Source organism: Tachypleus tridentatus, chromosome 13 (genome assembly GCF_004210375.1).
Source record: "Tachypleus tridentatus isolate NWPU-2018 chromosome 13, ASM421037v1, whole genome shotgun sequence".
Classification (NCBI taxonomy): domain Eukaryota; kingdom Metazoa; phylum Arthropoda; class Merostomata; order Xiphosura; family Limulidae; genus Tachypleus; species Tachypleus tridentatus.
Window position 1 is genome coordinate 212,648,530 of NC_134837.1, and position 6,000 is coordinate 212,654,529.

Genomic DNA, 6,000 nt, shown 5'->3' on the forward strand with positions numbered 1-6,000 from the left:
TTAAAAATATTAAACAAATTTTGCTCTAGTTTGGTTTGTTTCAATTTTGCACAAAGCTACACGAGAGATATCTGCGCTAGCCGTCCGTAATTTAGCAGCGTAAGACTAGAGGGAAGGCAACTAGTCATCACCACCCACCGCCAACTCTTGGGATACACTTTTACCAACGAATAGTAGGATTAACCGTCAAATTATAACGCCCTCACAGCTGAAAGGGTGAGGATGTTTAGTTTGAAGGGAATGCGAACCTCTAACCCTCGGATTACAAGTCGAGTGCCTTAACCACCTGGCCATGTCGGGCCAAAGACTTGGCGGTGGATGATGATGATTAGCTGCCTTTCCTCCAGTCTTACACTGCTAGATTGGAGATGGCTAGTGCAGATAGTCCTCGTGTACTTTTGCGCGAAATTCAAAACAAACCAAACTAAAGTCTTTGTACTCTATGACTAGTAGAAACGTGTCCACATTGATTCGCCAACAAATGTTTGAACACCATCACTCAAATAGAAATGAAACTGAGTGAATAAAACTTCCATTTATGTTATGTTCATAACGAAAACGAAAATTAGCATATTAAGAACCATAATAGTGTCTTCTCAGGCAGCGTTTTTTTTCACCGTCTCATTTGCGAAATAACCCATTGTATTTCTAACCGTAAACCATGTATTTGCGCACAGTCGTCCATTGTTTGAAAGTTACATCCTGTGTTATCTAGTAATGCAATCTTACCACCATTTATATAGGGTACACGCTATATATATCAGAGTGTGGAGCGCGTTTTTGGAGGGCGACGAAACTCGAACCGTGAAATAAATCAGGTTACATAACCCCAATAATAGCTTAATTAGCCTTAATCAGCGAATCCTGAAATCATGACAGGGATCTTATGTTTATTTCATTAAGATTATTAACCCCAAAACTATACAAATATATATTTTTAATATAAACGCAGGTATATTTTTGACTGAAACAAGAAAACTCGTTTTCCAACAGATTTGTAACACAATTATCTGACGGATGAAGTCCAGCATGGCTAGGGAGCGCCTGACTCGGAATCTAAGGGTCGCGAACTCGAATACCAATCACATCAAACATGCTCGAGGGAGCATTATAATGTTACACTCAGTCCTGTTGTTCGTTCATAAAAGAATAACCTTAGAGTCGGCTGTGAGTTGTGATAACTAGCTGCTTTCCCTCTGGTCTTACACTACTAAATTACGGACGGCTAGCGCAGATAACCCTTCCGTAGCTTTGTACAAAATTCAAAACAAACTGACATAAGTCCAGCAAGCGTGTGTAAATATATATATCTGATTCTTTTCCCTTAATAAAGTACTAGATACAGTCCAGTCAAACGTTCATTACAATTAAATCTAAATGCTTTGGTACGTGAAACAAAAGGAACAGTAGCTCCTAGGTTTGCCCCATATAAACAAAATCTTATACTATACATGGTTCAGCCACCTTGGGAAGACGGGAAGAGCGAAGATTCTTTATGTTTTTATTGTTGGGCATTTTATCTAATCAGGTACATTTTGAAACTCCTGAACAACTTTTAAAGTTATTTAAAACAAAACATTTAATCGGTCAGTATGATAAGTTTGTTTGTTTTTATTATAGCAAAGCCACATCGGGCTATCTGCTCAGCCCACCGAGGGGAATCAAACCCCTGATTTTAGCGTTGTAAATCCGGAGACATACCGCTATACTAGCGGGGGGCGGGTATGATAAGAGTAGTAATTGTTTGTTTTTGAATTCACGCAAATCTACACGAGGGCTATCTGCGCTAACCGTTCCTAATTAAGCAATGTAAGGCTAGAGGGAGGGCACCACCACCCACCGCCAACTCTTGGGCTACTCTTTTACCAGTGAATAGTGGGATTGACCGTCACATTATAACGCTCTCATAACTGAAAGGGCAAGCATGTTTGGTGTAACGGGGATTCGAACACGCAACCCTAAGATTACGAGTCGAACGCCTTAACCAACATGGGATGATATCAGTACTAAATTATCCACATTTTCACTTTTTATTTGTTTTTTTATCTAGCAGTTGTTTGTACAGATATTGCGTGACTAATGATCTTCTTGCTAGAAGATCACTGTACCGTAAAAACATTCATATAATTAACCTTCAACCCAAGAAAAGTCTTTAGGAATCCAGTTTAGTCTCTTTTTAAGTAGCCTTTTTATTTTTATGTCAGTTCTTACTTCTGGTGCCTGTAGGACTCGTTCTAAAAATAAGCGAGGAATTACACTGCTGGGTAACAAGTAGTCATCTAAATAAATCATTTTGACATGTGTAAAATTTCGCTGTAATTACAAACAAACTTTAAGCCTACAATTACCAATGGTTTCCACTCAGTAGCACAGCAACATGCCTGTGGCCTTACAAAGCATAACTCAAGAAACCACAAAGATACACGAGGGCTATCTGCGCTAGCCGTCACTAATTTAGCGGTGTAGGACTAGAGGGAAGGCAGCTAGTCATCACTATCCACCGCCAACTCTTGGGCTACTCGTTTACCAACGAATAGTGGGATAGACCGTCACATTATAACATCCCCACGGCTGAAATGGTGAGCATGTTTGGTGTGAGAGGGATTCAAACCTGCAACCCTTGGACTACGAGTCGAGAGCCTCAACAAACTGGTCATGCCGGGCCACAAGAAAAATGAAAAATGTTTTTATCTAGAGAGCACACCACATCTTTTAACGGAACATCGAGCCACTGATAAGCCTCGAGATGGGATCAAACATTGAGTTGTTGCTTTTCATTTGAGTAGGTAAATTAGAGCATTTGTATTCACGTGAAAAGTATTGCAAAGGTCCATTAACCCCTTTCAAGTTTTCTAAGACTTGTGTACTCGGAAATAAGTAAGAGTTTAATATATAATACTTTAACATTTAAAAACACCAACTGGCGAATACTTCTGGTTAAGTACATTTTATGGCTATTGGTATTTGAAGGAGACATGAACCACTTTTATGACGTCTCATCAAATTATTGTATTATTTAACTTTTAGTAGTTAAGCAAGTGAAAGCTAGGTTATACGTAATTCTCATTCTATTCACAACTGCAAATACGTATCTTTTTTTTTTTTCGAAGCTATGGTTCTTAGCATGATTAACTCTGTTAACAAGAGTTACATTCTAATTAATATTTATTGTTTTCTGCTATCTGCTTTCACTGCTAGTTGGCCCGGCATGGCCAGGTGGGTTAAGGCGTTCGACTCGTAATCTGAGGATCGTAGGTTCGAATCACCGTCGCACCAAATATGCTCGCCCTTTAAGCCGTGGGGGACTTATAATGGACAGTCAATCCCACTATTCGTTGGTAAAAGAGTAGCCCAAGAGTTGGCGGTGGGTAGTGATGACTAGCTGCCTTCCCTCTAGTCTTACACCGTTAAATTAGTGACGGCTAGCGCAGATAGCTCTCGTGTAGAGTTGCGCGAAATTAAAAATGAAGCAAACAAACAATCTACTGTCAGTTCATAGTTATTATTAGTTCAACATGTGTTAGCGAAAATTACACGTTAATCCGTTCTTGCTTGTGGTGTTATGTTGACCTATTGTTAATTTATAACTGTTATTGGTTCTTGCTTGTGATATTATTCAACATGTGTTACGAGAGCTACATATTAATTCATTCTTGTTCGTATAGTGTTACATACACCTACTGTTAGCTCATTAACTATTGTTGGTTCTTGTTTTTACATTATATAATATGTATTAGGGATGATTGCGTATGGGTCTATTCTTGCTTGTTAAATTATTAAACATTTACCAAATAATTGAGGGGGGTTCAACCTGAGAATAAGGTTAGCTATTTTGAAGTGTGTATTGTTGTATTTCATGTTTACTTGGGAAGTATTTTAACGCTAATATACCATCGTTATGAAGGATGGGGCTTAATGTCCATCATGAAGTTTTGGTGATACTTTGGCAGTTTAAGAAGGGTATCGAAGTGGCATCTAAACATACAAAAATTAGTCGAATGAGGCAAGTAAGAGCGGATTCTACATGCCTGCCTAAAGTAGTTGATTTACGTATCTATAGTAAAACATAAGAAAGAAGTACTATGACGGTTAAATCTAACAGCATTTTATTGTGGCCAATTAATGTTTTAACTACATGATATCCTTTGAAAAACTGGAGTCCAATTTTTTTATGTTGAATATAAAACTCTTTTTTTTCCAACTTACCAATTTATCTCATGCCTTCTTCGAAATATTTTTTTCCGTTTTTAAAGCATGAAGGAATCTCCGTAACTCCTACTTTAACTGCCTTAACATTGCGTTATTGTAAGGAAAATAAAACTCCCAACAACTATATCATTGCGTTATTGTAAAACAAAGGCTATTTTTCCTAGTGGCTTTCATAGAACGATTTTCTTGTGATCTATAGCTTATATATATGAAGGTATATACCTCAAGGTATAGCCACTATGTGAAGTAGCTTCATCGTTATATGAAGATCTATGGTTTACTATGACAAGTTCATTTTCACCGCTATCACAACTTAAGTAATGAGTTTAAAGGGAGCGTAAATATATTTGTTTCAATGTCCATTTTCGTTAAATATTCATATCATTTGGAGCTCACATTACAAAATATATTTCTTCAGATAGTACATGATACTCGGTATTCCTGAACTTTAAATTTGGTAATATACGATTCTGATGCATGCAGTCAGATAATACAAGTTAAAAGATATTCAGGTTTTGATTCACAGGTCTCAAGAATCGCACGAGAGCGTTACAGAATGTCTGCTTTCATGAATTGAAAACGTCACACTTTTCGAACACATATTTAGTTTATATTGTATATATTCTATCATGAGGGAGAGACTGATAAAGCCTGTCATATTTCTTTTTTCAATCAGAGGTTAGGTTGATAGAACCTACCTTACGGATGCCTTAACTATCTATTGATCTATTCTTGTAGATAATCTTATTGAACGTATACTATTACTAACTCTTTGTGGACCATTACTTGTTTAAGTATTATTCAATGTGTATTACTGATAATTATGTATATCTACGATTATTAAAAGATAATTAAGAAATTGAATATTAAATCCTGCCTTGAGAAATCGTAGAAAACACTAAACAAACAAGGCTGGATATACTGTAGACGTTATTCACTCAAACTACAAATCCATGTTTTGGGCCCATGTTGTTACCTTGTATTACAATTGGTGGAGTCGAAATAGGGATCTGTAGTTTCAGTAAACAATGTCTACAATATACTCAGCTTTGTTTGTTTACTTCTTTTTACAGATTTACAGATTTCTAAATTCTCATTTTTTTATTTATCTTGTTCTCTGACTTTTCTATTTTCACCTATTGGCAAAGCATTACTTTTTATGTTAGCTAACTTTATATATTGTAATGATAATAAGCATAGCTAGTTGATGCGGTTAATGATGATTTACTATGGCTATTGACTATATGACAACATTAGTTCGAGATATAAAATGTTAGAATGCAGCTGGAGATTATCATGGTAATTTCTTTGAGTGTATAGAGAGTGTTTATAGTTTCTGTGTAATTAAATCCTCTGTATATATGCATTGCAAACCAATGGGAAAATATATGCCTAGTTTAAAACACAACTTACACTAAGCGCACATAATGTTTTACCAGAAGGAAAAATGCCTTTTGAAGTAAAATATATACGTCTGTAATATCGTTTCATGTAAACCCTCGCGTCTTTTTAAAGTAATTATTCTACCAATGTATGTAATAAAATTCAATATAATGTGTATTGATATATTTTACTTATTCATTCCATACATAATACGAGATGATTTTCTTTTGTTTGTAAGCCTAACATGCGTGACGTTTTGTGCATTATTATATAAATGGAGAGCCTTAGCACTTATTTTATTATATCTAGCTTTACCAGTCAGTATTAATGACTTAAAATGTCGTTGGAATTGAATATTTACTGTTTACGGCACTTTTTACCAGATCATATTATTTGGGTTTTGCGCAA